Source organism: Lagenorhynchus albirostris, chromosome 12 (genome assembly GCF_949774975.1).
Source record: "Lagenorhynchus albirostris chromosome 12, mLagAlb1.1, whole genome shotgun sequence".
In the NCBI taxonomy this organism is placed as follows: domain Eukaryota; kingdom Metazoa; phylum Chordata; class Mammalia; order Artiodactyla; family Delphinidae; genus Lagenorhynchus; species Lagenorhynchus albirostris.
This window is the reverse complement of record NC_083106.1, coordinates 41810392-41824623: the sequence shown is the minus strand read 5'-3', so window position 1 is coordinate 41824623 and position 14232 is coordinate 41810392. Positions and strand designations below refer to the sequence as shown.

General features: G+C 39.2%; 1 protein-coding gene across 1 annotated transcript in view; it reads left to right on the top strand.

Moving 5' to 3' along the window:
* Window positions 1-14232, top strand: part of SLC35F1 (solute carrier family 35 member F1) — a 422653-nt gene that overhangs the window by 328538 nt on the left and 79883 nt on the right. The gene's annotated exons all lie outside the window — the stretch shown is intronic.

The following is a 14232-nucleotide window of genomic DNA, read 5'->3' as shown; positions in this document are numbered from 1 at the left end:
TTCTGTGTTCCTTTAATTTTTCTTAATTCACATGTAATAGTACATCTCTTCTTTGTTTTTAGTATACCACAAGAACCATTGACAATGTAGGAAAATAATTTGTAGCTAAGAATACTAATCTTATGTCAGCAGAAGAATTATTAATAAGCATAAAAATAAATCTATTTTAATCACAACTTATAAGGTTTTAGAATATGCTAATGGACTTTGATTAAGTAATCAAAGTGCTTAATAATCTTTTCTTTTAGCTTTCTTTAATGTGTAGATTTTGTAAGCTGAAGAGACAGAATTTTTCCTAAAGGGACAAGATTTAAATTTCTACAGTGTGTTAGGTATGAAGATAGCCACTGCATCCTTCCTTCCTCCCTCCCTCTCTCTCTTTTTCTTTTATGTAATTATGTGTACACGCGTGCACGCGCACACACACACCATTGCAAATTTAACTTAGATTTTCACGATTTTTACCAGGCACCACTTATATTCCTCATTAAACCATAAATAATAATCTTGATTATTTTTGTTTCACCTTTATTTCTCTTTTTATGACAATATTATGAATTTTATAGTCATTCCAAGCCTCCAGGATGAAAACAAAATATTGTTCACATATCAGATTTTACTTAGATTTGATACCTCAACAACATTGCTGCCATTCCAATAATCTGCTTAGAAACAATAACAAAAATGAAGAAACAAACAAGCAAACAAACCACTTGAATAAATTCAGCTTATATAGATTGAATGGGAATCTATCTAAATCAGAATCAGGTAGGGTCTACATGCTTCCTCCTGCATACCCAATAAGGGGCAGAAAGGATGCTTCCCTACAACCACTGAAGAAAAGTCCAGAGGTCTATTTGATTGGACCACACTGATGGCAGGGGACCAGTGTGAGCTAACTGACGTAGACCTGGACTCTCTGAACCAATACAGGATGAGATTTCTCTGAGTTGTTTAGACAAATGTTTCTCAGTAGGAGTACTACTGGCATTTTGGGTAGGACAATTTTTCATGATGTGAGTCATTTTCCTACTTTATAGGTCATTTAAGATTTCTGGTCCCCACCCATCAAATGCCCATAGCGTCTTTCAGCCTTTGTAACAACTAGAAGTGTCCTCATGGATTTCCAAATGCCCTCTAGCAGGTACTATCTCTAGTTGAGAATCACGGGCTCACCAATCAGCACTCACTCCTGGAGTCAGGGCAGGATCAGTCTCACCCAATCACATATCTGTCACCCATCAAGGGAGAGATGAGGTGGATGGATGCTGGGAGAAAAACCACAGTGCTCCAAACTCAGCCTAGCTCCTATTCACTTCCACAAGCCCCACAATGACAACAAATTTCTCTCTCTGTCTTTCTCTCTCTCTCTCTCTCTCTCTCTCTCTCACTCTCATGCTCTCTCTCTCCTGTGCTCCCAGGCACTTTGTTTTATAGCTCTGTCTTCACAGTCTCTCTTACCTAAGAATGGTGTTTGAATATTTCCACCTACTCCACCAAGCTGTAAGCTTTTCACAGCAAAGAGGATTTCTTGTTCACCTTTGAATCGCTAGTACCTGGTAGGAAACCCAGCACATAATAGGCACTCAAAAATGTTTAAAGAGGTTAATTAAATTGCATTGATTTCCAGTATTTGGGGACACAGAAATTGCCAGCAGTTCTCTACCCACATGCAGAGGCCCCTGGAATGTCTATACTGGTATGTGGGAGAAGAAAGGAATGCTGGCTTCATGGCAGAACTGGGCCCATTAGTGCAGAGTCAAAAATTATAAATGGGCCTCCTGGGGAGCATGAAGAGGAAACTTACCCCTTTGGAAATCCATTTGACTTTTGTTTTCTTTTGTTAAGCATTGAAAAGTCACAACCAATTACTGGTTGCTTAAGTTCTATGGGGATTTATTAAAAAAATTTTTCAGTTTTTCAATTTCTTTTTGTAGACAGTGGCAAGGTTTTTTTTCTTTTTTTTTTTTCTTTTTTTTTTTTTTGCGGTACGGGGCCTCTCACTGTTGTGGCCTCTCCCGTTGCGGAGCACAGGCTCAGGACGCGCAGGCTCAGCAGCCATGGCTCACAGGCCCAGCTGCTCTGCGGCATGTGGAATCTTCCCGGACCGGGGCACAAACCCGTGTCCCCTGCATCAGCAGGCGGACTCTCAACCACTACACCACCAGGGAAGCCCAGTGACAAGGTTTTAACAACTTTCCCCTTGTCCTCAGGTGTTTTGTTCAACCCATGTTATGCACCACCATTAATCCATCCTGCCACCTCTCTCAAATTAGCTGTTTGACACTGCATTTAATGCTGCATTCTATGCAAAATTTATTTTAATTCTGTCGAAAGTCAAAAAGTAATTCTACTGAAATATCAGTTTGTCTTCATTATAACTTACTGAGCAAGGGATGGGGGGAAGTAAAAAAGCATGTTGAATCAAACAATTCTAGAACCATTTTGCTACCTACAAAAAATAAACTTCTTAAATAATAATAAATGGTCAGAATAGAAGGCATTTGCTCTGGGAACCATGTCTGTACTGCTGTTTTGTAATTCAGTTCTGTTTACTCATTGCAAATCAGTGGAACTAACAAGGACCTATAATGATTTTCCCTTGTTTTTATAAATATTAATTGAGAACATAATACGTGCTAAGTGTTTAGCTTTTATTCATATATTAATCAATAAGGAAAATACACTAATTCTACATCTAAGAAATGTACTAGTTATTGCAAGTGATGTAAACAGAAATGAATCAACCTTTGCTGTACACTTGAAACTAACACAACATTGTTAATCAACTATACTCCAATATAAAATAAAAAAATTTTTAATAAAATAAAATTAAAGAATAAAAACATTAACAGAAAAAAAAAAGAATGATAAAGCTTCTACAGAGTTAAAAAAGAGAAAAGAACGAAGGAAATGAATCAACCTTACCCTCCAGGAGCTTCTGAACTTATAAAGGGGACAAGAGGCACAGTCTATTGATAGTAACATCATGTACGGCAAGGGAACGGATGCCAAAGTGCTATAGTTTTCACAGGAGCCAGAGATGATGTTTATTTGCAGAGGCAAGAAAGTACCCATTCAGAGGAGTCTATAAGATTGAATAAAATTTAGGTATAGCTTTGAACCCAGAAAGAAAATCATGGCAAAAGCTTAGGGGCAGAAAACCTGAGGAATATGATTGGAGAACAATTATTCCAGTTTGATTCATCCAGTCACTTCAAAAATAACTATTGAATACTTCTCTGTTCAAGTCAGTGTATTAGGTAGTGAACAGTGAGGAAACAGTAAAAAAAGATACTTTCTATATTCTTTGGCACTTCCAGGCAAATGGGAAAGGCAGCCAAATAACCAAATGAATGGCTGTATCATTATAGTCAGAGATGAGTATTCTAAAAGAAAGCAACACAGTTCTGCGAGAACATTTGTCAAAACAACTTGGCCTAAACTGGAAAGTTGGGGAAGATTTTCCTAAAAGACTAGTGGTAGAGCTGAGATCTATAAGAGAAGTGGAAGATGAGTTGAGAAGGAAAGAGGTCCAAGCAAAGAAGACAGCGTGCTCAAGGCTCTGTGGTGGGAAGGACCATGGCAAGGATGAGGTTGTGAGCAAGGGCTTGTGACTAGGCAAGGAGAGTGAAGAAAAGAGTGGTGCAAGATGGGCTGGGGAAGGAGGCAAGTGCTAGACTCAACAAGTCTTGACAGCCAGGTCAAGAGTTTGAGTCTTTAGGCTAAGTGCCGTGGGAAGCCACATTTGAGTTTTAAAGGCAGGCAGTCTGTGGTGCAGAGAACAGATTGAAGCAATGGGTGCTCATTATGGAATAAAGTAAGATAGAGCCAAAAAGTTAAGCTGGGGTCATGTCGTAGGAGGTCTTCAAGGTCAGGATGAAAAGTGTGGCTTAATTTTGTAAATAAAAGAGAGCTGTGATGGTTTCTGAGGAAAGGAATGATAGGATGTAGCCCAACAGCCCTTTTGCAAAGGCACTTCTGTTTTAACAAGACAGTCCTCATTACTAGTTGGCAAAGGACCAAGTACTTTTGTCTTCTGATTCTCTTAAGAACAGTGATATAGAACAAAAAGACATGAAGAGGCTCTCTGTGCTTTATCCTCTTGCCCTTTCAGTTAATTCCTTAAACTCATGGTTAAATGTCACAAACAATTAATGCATGAAGCGTGAGAGGAAAATATATATTTCTGGAATGATTATAGACTCACAAGGAATTGCAAAACTATATAGGATTCTATGAACTGTCCACACAGCTTTTCCCCAATGGTGACATTTTATATGACTAGGATATTGACATTGGTACAATACTGTTAACTAAGCCACAGACCTGATTCAGTTTTCATCCCTTTTCCTTCACTCGTTTGTCGGTGTGTGTGTGTAGCTCTACACAATTTGATCCATGTATAGGTTTGTGTAATTATGACCACAGTCAGGATACAGAACTATACTATCACCACAAAGAAACTCCCTCATACAACCCCTATGAAGTCACACCCATTCCACCACCCTCATTCCTATCCCTAGCAACGACTACTCTATTCTCCATCTCTATGATTTTGTCAGCTGGAGAATGCTATATAAAATGGAATCACACAGTGTTTAACCTTTTGAGATTGGCTTTTTTCACTAAGCATAATACCCTTAAGTCCACCCAAATTGTTGCGTGTATCAATAGTTTGGTCTTTTTATTGCTGAGTAGTATTCCATAGTATAAACATATCAGGGTTTGTTTAGCCATCACCTGCTAAAGGACATTTGGATTATTTCCAGCTTTGGTTTTTTACAAATAAAACTGCTATGAGGAGTTAGAGGGAGGTGTGACTACAGGAGAAGGTCATTGTCTTTGTGATGTAAGGACTCAACCCATCATTGCTATCTTTGAAAGAGGAAGAGGCCACAAGCCAAGGTATGTGTGTAGCCTGTAGAAGGTGGAAAAGGAGTCTATTCTTTTGATGTTCTGACCACAGAATTATATCAGCTCTAACATCCATGTAGATGAGACAGACTTGAAATCAATCTCGTTGATTGTCTGAGAGATCTTCTGAGAAGAACCAAGATGGCAGAGTAGAAGGATGTGCTCTCACTCCCTCTTGCAAGAACACCAGAATCACAACTAGCTGCTGGATAGTCATCCACAGGAAGACACTGGAACTCACCAAATATGATATGGCACATCCAAAGACAAAGGAGAAGCCACAATGAGACGGTGGGAGGGGCGAAATCACAGTAAAATCAAATCCCACAACTGCTGGGTGGGTGACTCACAGACTGGAGAACACTTATACCACAGAAGTCCACCCACTGGAGTGAAGATTCTTAGCCCCATGTCAGCTTCCCAACCTGGGGGTCCGGCAACGGGAGGAGGAATTCCTAGAGAATCAGACATTGAGGGTGAGTGCGATTTGATTGCAGGACTTAGACAGGAGTAGGGGAAACAGAGACTCCACTCTTGGAAGGCACACACAAAGTAGTGTGCACATCGGGACCCAGGGGAAGGAGCAGTGACCCCGGGGGAGACTGAACCAGACCTACCTGCTAGTGTTGGAGGGTCTCCTGCAGAGAGGGGGGGTGGCTGTGGCTCACCGTGGAGACAAGGACACTGGCAGCAGAGGTTCTGGGAAGTACTCCTTGGTGTGAGCCCTCCCAGAGTCCCTATTTAGCCCCACCAAAGAGCCCAGGTAGGCTCCAGTGTTGGGTTGCCTCAGGCCAAACAACCAACAGGGAGGGAACCCAGCCCCACCCATCAGCAGTCAAGCGGATTAAAGTTTTACTGAGCTCTGCCCACCAGAGCAACAGGCGGCTCTACCCACCACCAGTCCCTCCCATCAGGAAACTTGCACAAGCCTCTTAGATAGCCTCATCCACCAGAGGGCAGACAGCAGAAGCAAGAAGAACTACAATCCTGCAGCATGTGGAACAAAAACCACATTCACAGAAAGACAAGAGGAAAAGGCAGAGGGCTATGTACCAGATGAAGGAACAAGATAAACCCCCACAAAAGAATTAAAGAAGTGGAGATAGGCAACGTTCCAGAAAAAGAATTCAGAATAATGATAGCAAAGATGATCCAGGACCTTGGCAAAAGAATGGAGGCAAAGATTGAGAAGATGCAAGAAATGTTTAACAAAGACCTAGAAGAATTAAAGAACAAACAAACAGAGATGAACAATACAATAACTGAAATGAAAACTACACTAGAAGGAATCAATAGCAGAATAACTGAGGCAGAAGAACGGATAAGTGACCTGGAAGACAGATTGGTGGAATTCACTGCTGCAGAACAGAATAAAGAAAAAAGAATGAAAAGAAATGAAGACAACCTGAGACCTCTGGGACAACATTACATGCAACAACATTTGCATTATGGGGGTCCCAGAAGGAGAAGAGAGAGAGAAAGGACCCGAGAAAATATTTGAAGAGATTATACTCAAAAACTTCCCTAACATGGGAAAGGAAATAGCCACCCAACTCCAGGAAGCTCAGAGAGTCCCATACAGGATAAACCCAAAGAGAAACATGCCGAGACACATAATCAAACTGGCAAAAATTAAAGACAAAGAAAAATTATTGAGAGCAGCAAGGGACAAATAACATACAAGGGAACTCTAATAAGGTTAACAGCTGATTTCTCAGCAGAAACTCTACAAGCCAGAAGGCAGTGGCATGATATACTTAAAGTGATGAAAGGGAAGAACCTACAGCCAAGATTACTCTACCCGGCAAGGAACTCATTCAGATTCGTTGGAGAAATCAAAAGCTTTAGAGACAAGCAAAAGCTGAGAGAATTCAGCACCACCAAACCAGCTCTACAACAAATGCTAAAGGAACTTCTCTAAGTGGGAAACACAAGAGAAGAAAAGGACCTACAAAAACAAACCCAAAGCAATTAAGAAAATGGTCATAGGAACATACATATCGAAAATTACCTTAAACATGAATGGATTAAATATTCCAACCAAAAGACACAGGTTTGCTGAATGGATACAAAAACAAGACCCATCTATATGCTGTCTACTTCAGACCTAGGGACACATACAGACTGAAAGTGAGGGGATGGAAAAATATATTCCAAGCAAATGGAAGTCAAAAGCAAGCTGGAGTAGGAATACTCATATTAGATAAAATAGACTTTAAAATAAAGAATGTTACAAGAGACAAGGAAGGACACTACATAATGATCAAGGGATCAATCCAAGAAGAAGATATAACAATTATAAATATATATGCACCCAACATAGGAGCACCTCAATACATAAGGCAACTGCTAACAGCTATAAAAGAGGAAATTGACACTAACACAATAATAGTAGGGGACATTAACACGTCACTTACACCAATGGACAGATCATCCATAATGAAAATAAATAAGGAAGCAGAAACTTTAAATGACACAATAGACCAGATAGACTTAATTGATATTTATAGGACATTCCATCCATAAACAGCAGATTACACTTTCTTGTCAGGTGTGCACAGAACATTTTCCAGGATAGATCACATCTTGGGTCATAAATCAAGCCACAGTAAATATAAGAAAATTGAAATCATATCAAGCGTCTTTTCTGACCACAACGCTATGAGATTAGAAATGAATTACAGGGAAAAAAATGTCAAAAACATAAACACATGGAGGCTAAACAATACGTTACTAAATAACCAAGAGATCACTGAAGAAATCAAAGAGGAAATCAAAAAATACGTAGAGACAAAAGACAATGAAATCACGACGATCCAAAACCTATGGGATGCAGCAAAAGCAGTTCTAAGAGGGAAGTTTATAGCTATACAAGCCTACCTCAAGAAACAAGAAGAATCTCAAATAAAAAATCTAACCTTACACTGAAAAGAACTAGAGAAAGAAGAACAAACAAAACCCAAAGTTAGCAGAAGGAAAGAAATCATAAAGATCAGAGAAGAAATAAATGAAATAGAAACAAAGAAAACAGTAGCAAAGATCAATAAAACTAAAAGCTGGTTCTTTGAGAAGATAAACAAAATTGATAAACCATTAGCCAGACTCATCAAGAAAAAGAGGGAGAGGACTCACATCAATAAAATTAGAAATGAAAAAGGAGAAGTTACAACAGACACCGCAGAAATACAAAGCATCCTAAGAGACTACTACAAGCAACTCTATGCCAATAAAATGGACAACCTGGAAGAAGTGGACAAATTTTAGAAAGGTATAACCTTCCAAGACTGAACCAGGAAGAAATAGAGAATATGAACAGACCAATCACAAGTAATGAAATTGAAACTGTGATTAAAAATCTTCCAACAAACAAAAGTCCAGGACCAGATGGCTTCACAGGTGAATTCTATCAAACATTTAGAGAAGAGCTAACAACCATCCTTCTCAAACTCTTCCAAAAAATTGCAGAGGAAGGAACACTCCCAAAATCATTCTATGAGGCCACCATCACCCTGATGCCAAAACCAGACAAAGATACTACAAAAAAAGAAAATTACGGACCAATATCACTGATGAATATAGATGCAAAAATCCTCAACAAAATACTAGCAAACAGAATCCAACAACACATTAAAAGGGTCATACACCATGATCAAGTGGGATTTATCTAAGGGATGCAAGGATTCTTCAGTATATACAAGTCAATCAATGTGATAAACCATATTAACAAATTGAAGAATAAAAACCATATGATCATCTCAATAGATGCAGAAAAAGCTTTTGAAAAAGTTCAACACCAATTTATGTTAAAAACTCTCCAGAAAGTGGGCATAGAGGGAGCCTACCTCAACATAATAAAGGCCATATACGACAAACCCACAGCAAACATCATTCTCAATGGTGAAAAACTGAAAGCATTTCCTCTAAGATCAGGAACAAGATAAGGATGTCCACTCTCACCACTATTATTCAACATACTTTTGGAAGGCCTAGCCACAGCAATCAGAGAAGAAAAAGAAATAAAAGGAATACAAATTGGAAAAGAAGAAGTAAAACTGTCACTGTTTGCAGATGACATGATACTATACATAGAGCATCCTAAAGATGCCAGCAGAAAACTACTAGAGCTAATCAATGAATTTGGTAAAGTTGAAGGATACAAAATTAATGCACAGAAATCTCTGGCATTCCTATACACTAATGATGAAAAATCTGAAAATGAAATCAAGAAAACACTCCCATTTACCATTGCAATTAAAAGAACAGAATACCTAGGAATAAACCTACCTAAGGAGACAAAAGACCTGTATGCAGAAAACTATAAGATACTGTTGAAAGAAATTAAAGATGATACCAACAGATGGAGAGATATACCATGTTCTTGGATTGGAAGAATTAATACTGTGGAAATGACTATACTACCCAAAGCAATCTACAGATTCAATGCAATTCCTATCAAGTTTCCAATGGAATTTTTACGGAACTAGAGCAAAAAGTCTTAAAATTTGTATGGAGACACAAAAGACCCCAAATAGCCAAAGCAGTCTTGAGGGAAAAAAACAGAGCTGGAGGAATCAGACTCCCTGACTTCAGACTATACTACAAAGCTACAGTAATCAAGACAGTATGTTACTGGCACAGAAACAGAAACACAGATCAATGGAACAAGATAGAAAGCCCAGAGATAAACCCATGCACCTATGGTCAACTAATCTATGACAAAGGAGGCAAGGATATACAATGTAGAAAAGACAGTCCCTTCAATAAGTGGTGCTGGGAAAACTGGACAGCCACATGTAAAAGAATGAAATTAGAACACTCCCTAACGCCATACACAAAAATAAACTCAAAATGAATTTGAGACCTAAATGTAAGACCGGACACTATAAAACTCTTAGAGGAAAACATAGGAAGAACACTCTTTGACATAAATTACAGCAAGATCTTTTTTGATCCATCTCCTAGAGAAATGGAAATAAAAACAAAAATAAACAGATGGGACCTAATGAAACTTCAAAGCTTTTGCATAGCAAAGGAAACCATAAAGAAGACCAATAGACAACCCTCAGAATGGGAGAAAATATTTGCAAATGAAGCAACTGACAAAGGATTGATCTCCAAAATTTATAAGCAGCTCATGCAGCTTAATAACAAAAAAACAAACAACCCAATCCAAAAATGGGCAGAAGACCTAAATAGACATTTCTCCAAAGAAGATAGACAGATTGACAACAAACACATGCAAGGATGCTCAACATCACTAATTCTTAGAGAAATGCAAATCAAAACTACAATGAGGTATCACCTCACACCAGTTAGAATGGGCATCATCAGAAAATCTACAAGCAACAAATGCTGGAGAGGGTGTGGAGAAGAGGGAACCCTCTTGCTCTGTTGGTGGGAATGTAAATTGATATAGCCACTATGGAGAACAGTATGGAGTTTCCTTAAAATACTAAAAATAGAATTACCACATGATCCAGCAATCCCACTACTGGGCATATACCCAGAGAAAACCATAATTCAAAAAGACACATGCACCCCAATGTTCATTGCAGCACTGTTCACAATAGCCAGGTTATGGAAGCAACCTAAATGCCTATCAACAGACAGATGGATAAAGAAGATGTGGTACATATATACAATGGAATATTACTCAGCCATAAAAAGGAACGAAATTGGGTCATTTGTAGAGAGGTAGATGGATCTAGAGACTGTCATACAGAGTGAAGTAAGTCAGAAAGAGAAAGACAAATATCGTATATTAACGCATATATGTGGAACCTAGAAAAATGGTACAGATGAACTGGTTTGCAGGGCAGAAATTGAGACACAGATGTAAACAACAAATGTATGGACCCCAAGTGGGGAAAGCCATGGGGGGATGGGGGTGGTGGTGTGATGAATTGGGCAGTTGGGATTTACATGTATACACTGATGTGTATAAAATTGATGACTAAAAAGAACCTGCTGTATAAAAAAATAAATTAAATTCAAAAATTAAAAAAAAAACAAAACTGCTATGACATTCATGTGGAGGTTTTATATTAACGTAAGACCTCATCTCTCTGAGATAAATGCTCAAAACTACAGTTTCTGGATCATGTGGAAAATGACTATTTGATTTCAGAAACAGTCAAACAACTGTCCAGAGTGGTTGTACAACTTTACATTCCCACCAGCAATGTATGAGAGGTCCCGTTCTCCCTGCCCTCACCAGCATTTGGTGTTATCACTATTTTTTATGTTAGCCATTCTAAAAGGTGTGCAGTGATAATTCATTGTGGGTTTAATTTGCAATTGCTTAATGGCTAACAATGTCAAACATCTTTTGGAAAAAAAATTTTAACTTTGCCTTTATAGTAGGGAGCTAAAGAAAGTTAACAAAGGCAAAAGATAACATTTATTCAGGAAAAAGATGATGAAAGACAGACATGGAAGTGAAAAAACCCAGCTGTTTTTTTTATTAGAAAGTCAAAGGAGAGATTGTAACACCATCATGTTGGATTTATAAGGATTTTATTTTATAGGCACATTTGTGGGTTTGTATCTCTTGACTTGTAGAGAATGAATAGATTGTGTCTGTGACTTTGAGACAGATTAGCAATGACATTTGGATAAATTCTAAAAGTTGTGCTATTTTTATAACTGCTATATGAACCATATCAGTAGAAATACCAGCTTCACAACTTCTCCCCCAAAGTTTATTCATCTTTCTTCAGCCATGTAGTACTAAAATGCAAACAGGCGAAACTAGTACATCTGTGAAATAAGAAAAAAGCAGATCTCTTCAAACAGTATAGTTTGGTAACTAAAATGAACTCACATGGGAAACAATTTCCAGTTCTCTTGCTAACCATACTGAGGAGACTGTACCTTTAACACATCCCCTCCTTCACACAGTGCATGTGTCCGAGCTCTTCCCATTTTCTAAGCAGTTTCCCAGGAGCAAAGAACGAGAAAGAAAACCCCCTAGCCCTGATTGTTTTCCTTCAGCCCACTCCTCTCCTTGGGTATGTTAGCAGAGGTTAATACAGAATGAAAGCCAGCCTCCCTAATATGCAGTGTGATATCTGACCCTGAGACTAATTCTACAAGGTACACACATGCGACATACAGACTAATTCTACAAGGTACACACATGCGACGTACATGTGTAACATACACATGCAACAGTTTTTTACCAAAGTGATGGCTTTTTGTAACTCTCAGTACTTTCTACGTCCACTCTTTCTGAATTTTCAGTAGGCTAGGAATTAAGTTGTATAAGATACAGAGAAAGGCTGGGTAATTTGTACCTTCTTATGTCTCTCTGGAGTCTAAAGTTTAAGTCATATGAATAGACTTGGCATCCAGATTCCTTTATTGATTAAAAAATGCCAACACTGTGGCTAGATCATGGAGACACAGCTACTGATCAGACCAGAGCCATACCATGGGATGATAGACAGCTACCCTAACAATTAGAATACAGTGTGGCAGTGTGGGAAAAATATGCATTCAGCTCAGTGGAGACATGGGAAGAGGTACTTCTCACCCTGAAGATTTATGTAACAGAGGTCCTATAGTCAAGCAGTTGTGACACAGGAGAGAAAGTCACTAAGCAGACTTTTTATTTGTAGCCAACCTGAATTTCCACCTCCATGGATGAGCAGAGAAAAGGACACCTGTGCACATTAGAAACGTGTCCCGTGGGCTTGAGTTTACGATTATGAGCTCAGCTTTTAAGACTGTATTTCCTTCTTTATCCTCACTGTTTTTACCTGTCCCTGGTATAGGACTGTGGCAGTTTAATGACTATTCAAGAGCTATTTTAAAGTGCATTTAAAGGCAACGTATTCAAAAGCAATGTTCTTACCCCTAAAGGGAACATGATATTCTGACTCTCAGATTTCTCACACCTGGACTTCCTATTCTCATGATTGTGAAAATAACTTAAATGTGTAGCAGTCTAAATCCAAATATTTGATTGGATGCAGCACAGTTTTTGGTCAGCCTTTTGTCCTGATGTAGGGGAGAGACCCTTGCATATCATCGAAGGACACACTAAAACTATCTTCAGTCTTTCTTTAGTTCCAGATGATGCCCATCCCTAAACCTGTTTTTAAATGTGTTCTGTCAAACTGCCTTCTACAAAAGGGAGCTTTCATACTCTACCTCCATTGACTCTGGTCCTGCGGGCTGGTGCCCTGATGCCATCAGGTAATTCCATTGGAAAGTAAGAGGAGTGTCTCTCTCCATTCCTCCCACTACACTCCACAGCAGCCAGGAAAACATGCATTTGATCGTGTCTTGACTCTGTTTCTTCCTCTTCACCTTCCTTGCTGTAACTGTCACTTTCTACTTTATATGATAGCTGTTTACATATTTCCTCTCTCCTTTAAGTCTGTAAGGTCTTTGAGGTGAGACCTGTGTACCTGATACACAATAAGCACCGAAAAAATGTCTGATGTTTGAATAAATGTGGAAACAATTCATCTTTGTCTCCTTCACAAGATCAGGTACATATAGATGTCAAACATATATGAAATATTTGAATAAAAAAGTTAATGAATGAAAGGATGAATTTCTAAGGGCCAGTTATTGGGCAAGGCAACACAAATGATCTTTAATAGTTTTATCATCAGTAAGTGCATTTATTCCTGCAGGACCCAAGTATGGAACTCTAAACACCTTTAAGTAGTCTACTATGCTCTGGGGATATAAAGATGATGAAAAAATTGTCCTAGCTCTCAAGTGTTGCAGGCAAAGCCTGGATGCAGATTCACTCATGCTATGCTTAGATGTCCAAAGCGATTGTACCTTCTTTATATCCTACAATTGATCTAATCTTCATAGTGAACCTCCTCCAAATATCCCCAAGGTAGCTAAATAGCAGTGGCTGGAGGGAAAAGTCTGGTTAGATGTAAAACTTACCAATTTCTTCTGGTTTAAAAACTTTCTTTGGATCGTTCAGTTGCTTTTGGACAAAGGCCCAGCCTCTCTGAATTCCTCTCTCCCATACGCGTTTCCGAGAAGGCACGTGGGTCTCTAGCATGACCTTTGGCCTCACGTTGGTCCTTTGGCTGCTGTCCACCATTGGGCAGTCGGCCAGCTGTTGAGCGTGCACTCACTGGGTTGGGTGTGGATCTGTGGCTCAGTTCTGTGCCTGGCACTCTGCTGGCCTCTGCTGCTCCTCCCCCCTTGCTGAGCCCCCCGATCCTCATTGATGATGTGGACCTCCAGGTATCTGGCTGTGGCACATAGAACCCCCTGTCCTGCCCCAGGTCAGCCAGCCTGCACCCCTTTGCAGAGCACCCTGACTTCTGGCAAAACAGG